The sequence below is a fragment of the Protopterus annectens genome, chromosome 8.part0 (assembly GCF_019279795.1).
Source record: "Protopterus annectens isolate FY-2018-M chromosome 8.part0, PAN1.0, whole genome shotgun sequence".
Lineage (NCBI taxonomy): Eukaryota > Metazoa > Chordata > Ceratodontiformes > Protopteridae > Protopterus > Protopterus annectens.
The window spans coordinates 1,545,736,339-1,545,752,456 of NC_056741.1; positions in this window are offsets into that span (position 1 = coordinate 1,545,736,339).

The window sequence follows — 16,118 nt, forward strand, 5'->3', positions numbered from 1 at the left end:
CACACACACACAGCCAGTTTAAAGTGTCCAGCCCACCTACTGCATGTCTTTGGAATGTGGGAGGAAACTGGACCACCTGAAGAAAATCCACGCAAATGAAGGAGGAATGCAGACACTACACAGAAGTAGCCCTAGCTGAGAATCTAATCAGAGAAACTCTTGCTGTGGGATTACAATGACACACAGGGACCTGATGTGACCTAGACAGTCTGTATTATAGTTCATGGTATTACAAAGATTGTACAATCCTTTATAACCTGCCACTTATATCAGGTATCTAACTGCCACTGCTTTGTCTTATAGCGATAGAATATGTAAATCTGTATCAGGGTTACTTTTATCTCTACCTTCCTACGATCAGTTCAAACTATTTTTCCACAAGCCAACAGTCTCTCCTAACTTAGGTTGCAACTACATACAGACCTTTATATAAAAAAGATAACTGTTCAGTTACCTACTTTAACAGCCAATAGGGACTCTTACACATCTACTTCTCATCACACTCCACTTTCAACCATTAATTTTATCAGCACTATTTCTTTCTAGATATTTAACATCCTCCCTCTCCCATTCCACCTAATTTCCACCTACCACCAATCAACTCACCCCCAATTTCTCTACAAAATGCAAATCTCTACTTAATTGTACCCAACTTGTTCTCTGCTTCTACAAGTAACATAAAAAACAACACAATCAAATCCTCTCTATTCTTAGGCAAAATCTAAAAAAAGCAAAACAGAACCAAATGGAAAACTCTCTATGTGACTGTGCCCTCTTAGTTATAGAAACTAAGTGTTGACATTCATCCCTACCCTGGTCCATCTGCCTCTCCATCACCCATACACACTCCTCATATTCCAAAAGCTCAAACTTATTCCCACATAACTACAAATTCTTCCTCTCAATATCTCACACATCAGAAGTATCACCAACAAGATAACTGACTTGAGTAGCACAATCCCAAGACCTGGTTAAAACCAAACATAAAGTATCATGAAATCATCCCACAAGCAATAACATTAAAAGACAATATAGAAAGCATAGTAAGACAGGAGTAGCTGCTATTCTTCATAAAATTTCTCTCCACCTCAACTGCTTAACCTATAACCCTCTCTATTTTAACAATATGGAAATCCTTATCTCCTTCCTCATACTTAAGCTTAATAAATCTACTTATATTATCAGCATCTATACACCACCAAGATATAATATCAATACAAAAGTAGACCTCCTCTGATGCGCCTCTTCTAATATTCCAAAAAAAATAGTATTGGGAGACTTTAACGTTGAATTTTAAACTGTTGCCACTGACAGTATTGATACAGTATTCATACAATCAACATGTATGGTCTCTTACAACTTATCTACTCTCCTATTAGTAGCATCAACAAATATGGTTGTAAACTTACTACAATTGACTGGATACTGTCCTGCTCCTAACAAAATATTTTCCTCTGGAACTCCAAGAGTGATGCTATGTGATCAAAATTGATTTTTGCCACTAGAAAGCAAATTAGCATCCAAAACCACCATCACATCAGCACAGTACATTATCTCTCAAACTTCAACAAAGATGTCTTCATCTCCAACCTAAAATACTACAATTAGTCAACTGTTTTTGACTTCTGTGGTAAAAATTCTTGTCCATAATACACACCTTTTTTGAACTTGAGGAGGCTCATAACTGCACTTGGTACCAGCATACATTGAGTCAAAGGTCACTAACACATGAGGAAAAATTTCTGCCAATTATATTTTATGCTTCTGTGTTCTGTTACATTCAAGACAAATATTTCACCACTCATTTCATGAGCTAGAGTGTTTATCATCCCAGTGTAAAACTTGAGACATTTTTATCAGATCATGAAAACAAGGCTAGGTACTGTATTTCAGTCTGTGACTTTCACAAATGAATGCCATCAAATGGTTAAAATGAGAAAAAAAATCCCTATATAAACAATGAGATTTCCAGTCTGTGAAGTAAGCAGTACCACCATATAAGTGGTGATGAATTAATATGTTAGCAAGAACTATACGGTGTTTACTTCTGTCCATTCCTTATTACTTTGACGTTTTCACATGTTATACAGTAGCATTTAGTATTGATGCTGTTTCCTTCAAGTTCAGTAATTACTGCACCATATTGCATATATGTTTACTAAATACTTGGATTTTTCATTCAGTGATATTTGTTTTGTTATAACATTAAGGTAGAAATTTGCATGGGGGAGGGAGGCAGACAGAACACATCCAAAATATACAGTCAGTTAGACTGACGGTAAAGCAGTGATGGTGACATTTGTCATTTTATGCCACTGAAATCTAAGAAAATAGAACATGTTTGCATCCATGAATCAGAAAGGTAAAGCCCTGCATGTGACCAAGATGGCTTTGCATTGAAGGCAAACTCAGCACTGGAGGAACCAGCCTGGAAGAGTGAGAGAGAGAGAGCTGGTGATGTGAGTTCAACCTTCACCGATGAACAGAGGTAAACCAGTCTCCTCTCCTGTACTATTGAAACCCAAATGATGGTGACTGCTAAGACAGGACAGCAAAAAGGACCCCAGTCCCCTTCAGAGTAATTAGAGATTACCAGGTGTGTTTAAATGTACTTGGATCACTAAGACTAGCTTCAAAAGATACTACACTTGATCTTAACAAAAAGCCGAACAGGGATTACATGCATCAGGCTGCCCTAAGGATAACAGTGTATAGACAAGCATGTAACACTGTGGTGAATGACTGGATGATGGTCCCTGTAAGGAAAGAATAGCAAATGGTGTAATAAAAAAAAAGGATGAAGTGAAAAAAATATGAAAATGCAGGTTGATATCCTGAAACAATATTCTAATGCCTGTATTATTGCATATCATAAAACTTTTTTTTTGTTTATCTGTTTCTTTGTTTCATTTTCAAAGGCATTATGAAGGGATATGTTTCTGAGACACCAGCATGCCACTAATGAAATAAATTAATTAGCCAATGCAACACGGATCACAGTTTGTAAGTCTTTAAGTGTTTACACTGGATAATGGCTTAGACATGGTCAGGTAGATACACAGACTCCTAAAAGTGTGCTGTATCATTCATTTTCCAGGCTGGAATAGATTATCATTGCATTTGTAACAGGGTAACATTGCCAAAAAATAATATGTCTCTGTCTTAATTGAGCCTTTAGCAGTGCTGTAAGCAGATACATCAGTTCCCATCTCAAGGGATTAGTGACTGTATGCTGACTACAAACCTGGGTGTTGAAAATGCAAGCTGTGACACTGTCTGTACTACTGTCTTGAATATTTCACCAACCGAGACAAGCTACTGAAGCAATGATTGATAATGGGTTGGCAGATTGTCTTCCTCTGAAGCCATGGATGTACATGCTGCTTCTAATCTAGATAATTTATACATCTTAGCATGCAATATTAAGGAAGTTACTTAAATGTAATGAACCAAAAATTTGTTGCAATAACAAAGTGTCTGGTTTAAAAACTGAGAGATTGTCGCATCGGCATTGTGTGATTGGACTTCACAGAGCTAGCAATAGTATGTTGAGTGCTTAGGGTGCAAGCAGTGCAACATATTTTTTGTTAGTGTTAGGGTGCAGACAGTGCGACATATTCTGTGCTAATGTTAGGGTGCAAGCAGTGCAATGCATTGTGTGTTAGGGTGCAAGCAGTGCAACATATTATGTGTTAGAGTTAGGGTGCAAGCAGTGCAACATATTCTGTTTTAGGGTTAGGGTGCAAGCAGCACAACATATTTTGTGTTAGTGTTAGGGTGCAGGCAATGCAATATATTCTGTGTTAGTGTTAGGGTGCAAGCAGTGCAACATATTCTGTGTTAATGTTAGGGTGCAAGCAGTGCAATGTATTGTGTGTTAGTGTTAGGGTGCAAGCAGTGCAACGTATTTTGTGTTAGTGTTAGGGTGCAGGCAGTTCGATGTATTCTGTGTTAATGTTAGGGTACAATCAGTGCAATATATTCTGTGTTAGTGTTAGGGTGTAGGCAGTGTGACATATTCTGTGTTAATGTTATGGTGCAAGCAGTGCAGCGTATTGTGTGTTAGGGTGCAAGCAGTGCAACATATTATGTGTTAGAGTTAGGGTGCAAGCAGTGCAACATATTCTGTGTTAGGGTTAGGGTGCAAGCAGCGCAACATATTTTGTGTTAGTGTTAGGGTGCAGGCAATGCAATATATTCTGTGTTAGTGTTAGGGTGCAAGCAGTGCAACATATTCTGTGTTAATATTAGGGTGCAGGCAGTGTGATGTATTCTGTGTTAATGTTAGGGTGCAATCAGTGCAACATATTCTGTGTTAGTGTTAGGGTGCAGGCAATGCAATATATTCTGTGTTAGTGTTAGGGTGCAAGCAGTGCAACATATTCTGTGTTAATGTTAGGGTGCAAGCAGTGCAATGTATTTTGTGTTAGTGTTAGGGTGCAGGCAGTGCGATGTATTCTGTGTTAATGTTAGGGTGCAGGCAGTGCAACATATTCTGTGTTAGTGTTAGGGTGCAGGCAGTGCGATGTATTCTCTGTTAATGTTAGGGTGCAGGCAGGGTGATGGGTTAGAGTGCCAGCAGTGCAACCTATTCTGTGTTAGTGTTAGGATAAAGGCAGTGTGACATTTTCTGTGGTAGTGTTAGGGTGCAGGCAGTGGGAAGTATTCTGTTTTAGTGTTAGGGTGAAGGCAGTGTGATGGATTAGATTGCAAACAGTGCAACATATTTTGTGTTAGTGTTAAGGTGCAGGCAGTGCAATGTACTCTGTGTTAGTTTGAGGGTGCAAGCAGTGTGATGTATTCTGTGTTAGTGTTAGGGTGCAGGCAGTGTGACATGCAAGCAGTGTGACATACTTTGTGTTAGGGTGCAGGCAGTGTGATGGGTTAGAGTGCAAGCAGTGCAACGTATCCTGCGTTAGTGTTAGGGTGTGCAGATTACGATGTACTCTGTGTTAATGTTAGGGTGCAGGCAGTGTGACATATTCTGTGTTAGTGTTAGGGTGCAGGCAGTGCGACATATTCTGTGTTAGTGTTAGAGTACAGGCAGTGTGACATACTCTGTGTTAGTGTTAGGGTACAGGCAGTGTGACATACTCTGTGTTAGGGTTAGGGTGCAGTGTGACGTATTCTCTGTTAGTCTTAGGGTGCAGGTAGTGTGATGTATTCTGTGTTACTATTAGGGTCAAGCAGTGTGATGTAGTCCATGTTAGTGAAAGGTAGCAGAGAGGCAGCTTCTGTCAATGCACCAGGAAACCTACCTATTTTGTACAGTATGACATAAGAAATAATAAAGCGGAGTAAGACACTGCCATCCATGAAGAAGAAATCCCACTGCACTCATAGGATGAGCTGCATTGTAAAAGTTATTAACTAAGATGTAGGGTTTCATACTTCTATTGATTTTAACATTCCGAAAATTAAGGGATTAAACTTAATGGAAGAATATCATTTGCAGGCCCATTAAAAGTTTATTTATCCCCACCGGCTTTTCTGTTACTTTCATAGTATCAAGTACATCTCCCCGATGTCATCTTTTCCCTTATGCTCACAGAGGCATTTATTCCCATTTACTCACTGATCTCTGAAATGCATTTTAATCAGTGTTTTTTGTTGGCAACCAACCACTATCATACAGTATGTGTTCTTGCATGGCATTCTTGACTCTGTAAAGTAGTCCGTTAAATATGCATAACATTTTCAGAGATGTTTTGTCCATTGTATTATTATTATTATTATTATTATTATTATTATTATTATTATTATTAAATAAAACTGAGACCCTTATTTTTTATAGAAAATATCAAAAAGTACTGCTGTGGCAGCAATCCTTTTGAACACAACTTGGAGAAAGGCAGTGGATTCATCAACTCACATTCTCCCAGCATGCATTTTTTTCTCAAGCAAACATTCTTGTCTCTCAGAAGAAAAACCTTTAAAGTGAGCTTCTAAAGTCTGAGAGCAAAGCCTTCATGTTCTCTTTTGCTTAAAGTACAGCTCACTTTTAGTATTATCTTTCTATACCCAGACAGAAGCTTTGAGATGAAGTACATAGACATTCTTATGCACAGCCTGACTGAAGAATTGTGACTAAGCCACTCGTATCTATTGCTCAGAAAGTCAGAATGCAATTAAAGACATTATTGTTATGGACTAAATACACATCTCTGAATATTACTAAAATTACTCTGTGGGCTTGTTTGTAGAGCTTTATACAGGAAAAAAAATGTGATGATGTTTTCTAAGGAATTATGTGGAAAACACTGAACATATTTTATTCTTGACTTGAAAAGTATATACCCCGTATTCCTCATACAATGTAAATAATTAAAAGAAACAGAAATAAATGACAAAGGCAGAAGAAAGTGACAGGAGGAGAGTGTCTTGTGGAACAGAAGCTACAGGATGTCCTTCAAGAATGCAACTGCAGTCATAACATATGGGTTGTCCTGCCTCAGGCAGCCCTCGGTCGGCCGGATTCCAAAGTCTGGGTCCGACGTCGCCTGGTGTTGCCTCCTCTCCGACGTCAGAAAGGCTGGAGTATAAAGGCATCGGCTGACGCCATCTTCTTCAGTCTTTCTTGCCGCGTGGTGCCCGAAGCAGAAGCAGTTCGCAAGTGCCGGTCAGTCAGCTCCTGTGTTTTCAGTACCGAAGTCATCTAAAAGCTAAGTACCCTGTCGGGGAACATTTTTTCTTGCCTCAGCCGATGTCAGAACAAATTGAGAAAGTTAATAATTGTTTGTCTTGTGGTAAACAAATACCTCATAAGGACTTCCATTCTTATTGCCTACCTTGCCTGGGCCCAGACCACGACGTCTCGGCCTGTGCTGCCTGTGCTTGCTTTAATAAGCGCACTCTCAGGCGCCCGGCAGAATTTGCCGAAGACTTTTTCGGTGAATCTTTCGCTTATATCATGCCGTCGGAACAACCAAATACTCAATCTTCCAAAAAACGAAAGGACCGGGACCGACATCCTCGGCCCGCGTCCTCCAGGATACTCCTCCTAAACCCTCCGCGAGTGCTTCGGTCCCTTTGGAAGCGGTAATTGAACCGCTCCAGGCCGACGACACAGCGTTAACTCGCCCTTCGGTCTCGGAGTCTACACCGGTGCCGGTTGTTGACTTTCCTCCAGAAACCGAAGTTCTGGATCTACCCGACACCATTCCTGTGGACAAGGTTACTCCTGCACGTGGGGCAGCTAGGCCTCCTGTATCCATGTCCATCAAGGCCTTTGCACGTGCTAAGGCCACCAGCCAGGCCAAGGCTCATCCTAAACCTACTGCCCAGGCCCCTTCTTCTGATAAACAGATCATGTCTCTTGCTGCAGACCTTATTTCTCTTATCAGGGGGTCTCAGCCTCATCCAGACAGAGGTTCTCAGCCGCCTGCAGAGAAAAGGCCCAGAACTGAGCAGGCCGACAACCTCTCTTCAGATGAAGCCTCTGGGGATTCTGAGCCTTCAGATACCCAAGAAGAATCCTTCCAGGCCTATGAGGACTCTGATGCTGAGGAATCAATTCCGTCTGCCTCTCCTCCAGAGGATTTTTCCTTCGGTGAAGTCCTACATTCTATGAGGGAGCATTTTAAATGGCAGGGTCAGGAATTCTCTGATTCCAGGAAAAGGCTACGTACCTTCCTTAAGCTACCCCAGCATAGACCTTTAGCTATCCCTCCTGTTATGGATGTCCTGGATGATGTTTTCTCCGACTCCAGTGCTAACCCTGATTCTCTCCCTCATGCTCCTGTCAAGCCAGACAGATATTATAGGGTCCCTGACACCCACAAACATTTCTTTAAGGCCCATTCTGTGGATCTAGAAACTATTTCACAGGGCCCCAAGGGAGTGGCTACTTCCACAGCCAAGAATCCACTGCCAGCAGATAGGGAAGCTAGGTCCCTGGAGAGATGGGGTAAAAAAGTTTATACCTCTACCACCCTGGCCATGAGGTCACTTAACTGCCTTTTTCATATGTTTCAGTACCAGGATTTTTTACTGGATGATTTACAGAAAAAGCTAGCCTCTCCTGAGCCTATTGATAGAAAGGCATTGCAGGATCTAGTACATAACACTCAGCAGGTTAGCAATCATTTTCTTCAGTGTGGTTATGATGCATTGGAGGCTTCATGTAGGGCAGCTATGACTGGGGCTGTTATACATAGACATGCTTGGTTAAAAGAACAGCCACTGCCACACCATGTTAAAGTAAAGTTAGTTGATGCACCTCTGGAAAAACAGAAGTTTTTTGGTGCTAATGCACAAGATGTGTTGAAGTCCATTGAGGAAAAAGCTAAATCAGTACAGACAGTCAAAGATTTCCTCCAGGTTCAGCCCCCCAGATTCAGCAGGAATTGGCCTTCAAAGAATTGGTCCTTTCCAGACACTGACAAGTTTCAAAGGGGAAAAAACAGGCATGCCCGAGGTAGAGGGCAATACCGAGGCTCCTACAGGGACCGCCAATGGCAACCACTAAATCAAAGAAGTGGCGCAGGCAGCCCAGCTGCACCACAAGGACAACCACAATGACTTGCCTTTCACACTGTCTACAAAGGCTCAAAGAGAAGCACCTTTGGGCGGAAAATTATCCTTATTCTCAAAAAACTGGCATATCTTAACCAAGGACAACTGGATTCTGGATTTAATAGACAAAGGTTACAGATTCCACTTCCATACTTTACCAGTAAGACAAGGCATGCCAAACCTGCCACTTCATCAAAGGGCAGAGGCACTCATTCAAGTTTCAAAGCTGTTAAATATAAAAGCAATAGAAAAGGTCCCTCCACAGGAACAAGGCCAGGGATTTTATTCAAGACTGTTCCTTGTTCCAAGAAAGGATATCAGGACACAATTCCGTATCAAGGTAGAGACCGTCTGTATGAGTGAATGGCAATGCATCAAATTAGTTGTATTGCAGATGGTGGTAGTTGATGATGAGAGCCTTCTTCATTATGTCATGACTTGACTGATGGGAGCTGTAAAATTGCCGGAAGTTACTGAAATGCAGTAAGTCAGAAAGGCTTACAGGCACACCATAAATGCATGAATGCATACCACTCATAATGGATCCTGTGGTGTTTGTACTATTCCCTTAAAAAACGTATGCAGCAAACTCACAGAAGATCTCATTGGTTACCCAGTCTGTTTATCTAGTCTTGATGCATATGTTATTATTATATTCCAGTCTAAACTGCCTGGCTAGAAATAAATAGGAAATGATCTTTCCAACAGACCATAGAGCAAAGAACCCTTTGATTTTGTTATTCAAAACTAACAGATGTAATTCTCAACAATGTATCTTTTCTGCTGTATATTTAAACAGGAAAGGCTTCTCTTATAAGAATCAATATGATTGTATATAAAATTGGCTATGCCAATGTCTGGAAAAGTATACTGTGGCAAATCAAATTATTTTTTATTTTATAGTCATTACAAGTGGCCAGGGAGACACTATATGATCCACTACTGGATAACATCTGTTGAGATTTCACAAACATTGAAAACTTTGGCAATCATATGAAGAAACATACTGAGGAAAATATTACAAATAATGGAATACAGCACACACGTATATTGATATACAAGTCTCCTCTTTGCATCTTGTACATTCTGGGAAAAATATTAGACTACATTTCTTTTTTTAATCTAGAAATATTAATATAAAATATCAGAGTCAAGCTTATGTATATACAAGATAATATCCAGGATGTCTTTCAACATTAAAAATCAAAACAGGGGGATCAGAAATTACACTTTTATTAGAACAGAAGCTTCTTCTACCGGAGACCACATATTGTTAGTGATACAGAACTTTGCATTCTCTCACAAATGCAGGTATAAATCCCCATGTCACCCAATGGATAGCCAATGGATAGCCAAATGGCTCATGGATAGTATGCATGAAGTTAGGGTAGGGGACTCCACTTCTACCAAGAGGCCTGGTGCTAGTGATGTCCCACAGGGCTCAGTACTGGGACCACTTCTGTTTAGAATATACTTCTCTGAAGTAAAAGCAAATGTAGAAGGCCTTTGGCTGACCAAATTTGCTGATGACTGCAATCTAGGAGCAATCACTGAATCCCCCAGGAAGTTGTGGCACAGCTAGATACAGTTCTGGATACAAACATGAGCACAATCAATGCAGTAAGGTCTTCACAGGGACTGAGGAGATATATTTTATTTGACTTGTGTCCATAGGAGTTGTTATATACCACATTTACACTCCTACTTTTGTTCAATCATTTTTTTGTTCTCTGACACAAAATGCCCACCAGAACTACAGGGAAACAAGCAAGATCATATGCTGTTTTTCTGGCACAAAAGAATAACATCCTGAGTACAAACTAGATAACTTGATTCTGATTAGCAGCTTGAATGCTTGATAAGCCAACCTGGAAGAAATTGGAATGCACAGTTCATGTCAGTTCATGCATCACAGGTGAAGAAATTAGCACAGGTCCTACTGCAAGGGCACAGTTTGGATGGAATCCAAATGCAAGGGCAGCACATGGACAGAAACCTTCAGCTTTTCATGAAAAAAGGTCAAGGCTTAGGGAGTGTAAGCATCCATCCAAGGTGTAGTTCTTATGCTAGTCAAGCATAAGTAGGTATGCAGAATTATGCACCACACCTGGCTCAGCAATGTATATACTGCACCATGGAAAAAGGTGTTAAGTGCTTCAATGAAAAAAAATCAAAACTACATACATAAAACAGTGTGACTGCACTCTTTCCAACTAAGTCTATCCCCGGGATTCATGAAGCTTGGGCCAGGCGCCGGAGTAGTGTCGGTGATCTAGCGCCAAATATGGCCGCCGAGCGATTCGGATATGAGCTGTTTCCACATGCACTACCAGCATATGCCAGAGCTGAGCAGCTCCCAGTGCATGTGCGCTAATTACCCCATGCACAGCACTGTAGCATGCAAATAAAGGTATAAAGTGATTCATGAAGTGGTGCAGGCATAGCGTAAGCATGAAGAAATGTAAACCAAAGAAATGGTTTACATTTTTTCAAACATAAAATCGGAGCCATGAAAGTGGACCAAGCTTACGTATTATAATATTAATATATGCCAATGGCTAAATATATAGCCAATGGCATAAAAAAACATGCACAACACATAAAAAAGTAACATTTAATGTCGTGGCCACACTAATGCAAAGTAAAACTGCAGTGCATCGATGCGCAAACGGGATCACAAAGAAAATATATTGAGATGTCATAAAACTGCAATGCAACACAATTCATGAATTCCCCATAATAGTCAATGGTACGCATGCTACACCACAACTATGGCGCAAGGGTTGCTAAGGGTCTGTGACAGTGTTCTGCGTGGTAACTAGGAATTAGTAGTGAATGCCATGCAAATGAGTAAAGTAATACTGAATCGCAAACTCCCCGCCGGCGTAAGGATGTACCACACCGCATAGCGGAACAACACCGAGGAGTGGCCTAGAGGTAAACATGACATCAAGAGAGGGATGCGCCACTGTAGCTGTAAGCACATTGGAGCATTGCTAATCTGGGTTGCCTGTTGCTAAGCAAAGCTGCAGGATAGGGGTGTGGAAGTAGCCATAACCTTGCTTAGCTGAGAGCACACAAGGTAACCGAAAGTGCATGTGAACGTGGAAGAAAACGCGCTCAAAACCTGGTAAATGGCTGTGTGCGGCGTGCACCACAGTTGAAACAGGAAGGATACGGGAAGACAATAAGGAAATGCTGCAGCATGGTAACTGGAGTACAAATGAGTAAGTAACACCTAGGAATTCACAGTGGGCCATTGACAGCTAACAAGGCTGCTAGCAGCTACCTGCAGAACAGGAAAGGGGAGGTGCCGTACAGCAAAGAAAAAAGAACTGTCACAGCAGAACAAAGCAAACTTGCAGTAGATCAGCTACATAACACATTTCCCAACACAAACCTGGGTTGTGAAAGTACAAAACAAGAAAGTAGGCAGCTGGATGCATACCTGACAATGGGAGGGGAATCGGGTTGAAAAGTGAAGTAAAGGGCAATAGTTGAATCATGGCAACCAAACGTTAAGTCAACACCAAAGGCCCCATAATAGCAGTACCTGCTGTAAAACCAATAATTAAGATACCCTGCAGCTGGAATTGCACATACACACCCAATTGCACCAGCATCATCCATTGCACAATAGTATAAGGTGTGAAAGCCCACACACACACACTTGTGTATTCCCAGACACTCTGCACCATTGGTGTATACAGACGGAGAACTTTTAATATGTACATGTTAGGGGCTGCCATAGCTTTGATTCACCAGCATGTGTTGGAGACTGACGGTAGTGTGTAGGATAATGCTGACAACCATCTCAGGCACTGGTGGAGGAGAAGAGTGTTCAGACCCAGGGTAACCTACCAGGGCTACATGATCTGGAGATAGTAGAGTGTTACAGGGTGGACAGGGACATCATACAGCAACTTGTTGAGCTGTGCCGGCCATGCCTCAGAGCCAGAAGTAACAGAGGGGAACCCATCCTAGTGGACATGAAGGTATGTGTAAGCTTGAGAATACTAGTCACAGGTACCTTCCAAAGCCAACTGGGGATATCATGGGGATCTCACAGGCATCAGCATCCAGGGTACTCCACCAGTTCCTGGATGCCATGTTACCACATGCCAATGAGCACATATACTTCCCCTGAATGCAGGAGGAGTTGGCCAGCAATATGCATCTCTTCCACCGTGTGGCAGACTACCCAGAGGTACTGGGTGCAATAGACTGCATACACATACACAAGACACCACCCGTTGAGCAGGGTAGGCACTACATAAACCGCAAGGGATACCCTTCCATCAACTGCCAGATCATGTGCAATGCCCAGGGCATTATCATGGATATGTGTGCTGGGATCCCTGGAAGCTATCACGACTCCCACATCTGGCATGCCTCATAGCTGTATCAGGTATTTGCCAGGGGGACATCCCATATGGCCACCTGGTGGGGAATGGTGGCTATGCACTGGAACCAGGGATGATGACTCCCATCAGAAATGCATACACAGCCACGCAAGAATGCCTTAATGAGACACACACAGAAACCAGAATCATCATAGAGCGCATGTTTGGGATGCGGAAATCATGGTTCCATTGCTTGGACATATCTGGTGGAGCCTTGCAGTACTCTCCAGGCACGTGTGCCCACATCTTCATAGTATGTGCCATGCTACACAATATGATCCTGTGCAGCAGGGACAGAATGGTGAAGGCCCTCACAGCCCACCACCATTGCCAAGGGACCCACAGGCACAGAGGGACTCAGACCACAAACACCCTGTGCCAGCCCCAGTAGGCAGACGGAGGTGTATCCAGTATGTCCATGCCTTGGCAAATAGGGAACGTATAGCACACACACACACTGACAGTGTAGGCACTTATGGACTGACACCCTTCTCCACCTGCACACACAGCAAACATGGATGGCACACTTGCACAACCACCTGTAAATTGTCATGTATAGGTGGTCTACTGTGTGCATCCTACATATGTAGCTCTCAACTATTGTACACACAACTACCATTGGCACAAGGTAAGTCAATACCTGAACAGTAAATTAAGCTATCAGCATGTGTCCATACTGTATGTATAGGTTCATAGATACATAGGTAGGTACACGCCTAACTGCCCGAGCCACTCATAAGCATAGCCAAAAAGTGTCTGCTGCTGCCACCCCATTGATTAACTAACTGTCCCTCTGTGGAGCAGAACCAATTGCAGGATCCCCGGTGTGTATCCTGTTCCCCACCCACTCTGCAAGGATTCCCTGGAGTGTTAGTGAGGGGTTTTGTATAATGTAATCAGGGATGTAGTTCCAAATAATTGGGAGTATCCATGACAGGAATCTTCTCAGATGATTTACATGTTACATAGTATACCTTAACCACAGCTTGCATATATAGGTAGTATTCCACAGAATAATAAACATGTGGAACATACAACCGCTGAAATGTGCGTTAATCACCTCTGCACTACCAGTGCCTGCTCTGAGAGGTAAAATACCACTGCCAGAATTAGAACACGCAACCATGTGCACAATCTTCATAATAACATACCACTAAGCTACCTGAGATGTACCAATGGCAGTTGTGTATACTGACAGGATAAAACACAAAAAGTAGGAATGTGTGGAAATAGGACAAACCGGCATGTACCCAATGAAAGGTGTATGTTAAATATATATATATATATATATATATATATATATATATATATATATATATATATATATGAGAGAGGGAGAAATAGAGAGAGATATGCTGATATATGGGGATATACATATATATGTAGATATATAGATAGGTTAACAACATCTACATAACCATGGAGGTACATATAAATGGGATACATACCACATACCGACTGCTTGACATATCAATGCGCATAATCACGAGGCTTAAAGTCCGAAAGAACAGAGTACCGAAACACCAGAAGTGCAAGGTTTAAAATCACAATTTTAAGGGACAGTTAGTGCTTCTGGTGTTGTGGTTCAGGTAGGTTACTGTGTGGAAGTGTGCTTCTGAAGGCTGTAGTGTGTGTAAGTGTGTGTTCTGAGTGTGGTGTGTGTTCCTGGGGGACTGTAATGTGTGGGTGTAGGTTTGCTTTGTGGGTCTGTTTGTACGATCTAGGAGGTAGAATATTAAGGTGGGGGAGTGGGGGGCACAGACACCCACATGGGGGGTGTAGAGAGGCTTGCCCACCTGCTCATACGTAGTGTAGGATGGTTTGTTTGGATGTGGTGGGTAGTAGTGTGTCTGTGTGTGTGTTCCATGTTCGTGTTACTTTTGCAAGTTACTGTTGCTGTCGGTAATGTGGGGTATGGGAGTCTGGGGCTGGTACTGTGGGTGTCAGAATTGTGTGGTTTCGGGATTCTGTAGGTATCCCGTATACAGCGGTTGAAGTGTTCATATATGAGTATAACATGGACCATAGCAATCACACATTCCGCCACGACCATCCTTTATGAACAAAGGATATGGAGAGTAAATGCCTATACACTATTACAAATATGTGCTATGGACATGAGCCAATGATAGGGTTACCACCTGTCCCACTTTGCGAGGGACAGTCCCTCTTTGGGCTGTTGTGTCTTGACCAAATATATTAAATGTGGCAAATTTTGTGAGATTGTAGGACATAATTATGTCCCATATGTAATGTAATAGTTACAAGAAACAGGATAAGCAACTAAACTACTACAAGAATAAGTATATATTTAGGCAGAAAAGGAAAGTTCTATCCCTTGTACTGACCATGGGTTTGTGTTGGCCTGTAAAATCTGATGTGTGTCCCGAAAATGTCCCACTATGGCCATATGAAAAGGTGGCAACCCTAGCCAAAGAGGGTCAGTCACCAACAACTCCAATGACTGCAAATACCTATGACAGAAATACACAGCTTTCATGTACCAACACCTTATTACATTCCAATGTATTGCCAAAAGGATTCAAGGACTAACATCACCTGCATGCTATACAGGAACCACTTAACAGTGCCTTAATGAATCAGCCTGCAATTACCATAGTATTAGTCCACTAAATGATAGGTGTTCAAATAGGGAAGGAACCCTCACGCACATATTGATTACATATAAAAGCGGTTCCTACACACCTGCATCTGCTATGTACACCCACCAACATCACCCCCACACCCAAACAAATTACAATACAAACTGTAATAACATTACAAATCATTCACTTACTGTACGACATCTGCAGAAGAATTAACATACCTTGCCAGAGACACACTAACATGTCCCTATGTGAAATAGTTGCTGTTATACAATGGAACAGCTGCTGATGTTACAGGGTTTGTTTGCACTAATCCCGTTTCAGAGGGTTGTGTGTACACTGGGAAGTGTTACCAATTACTGATTAACAACACAGTATGATACACATGTACACCAAATCAAGGATGTCTGGTGAGCACACTGTAAACCACATAACAGTTCATGCATAGCCATACAGCCTTGAGCTGTCCAAACATCCTTGCCAGACTGTAACATCTGCAGAAGTATCAGGTACAAACAAACCCTGCATAAGCAGCAATGTTCTGACATATAATAGCTGTACTCACATGCAGAACAACATCGTCTAGCCATTACAC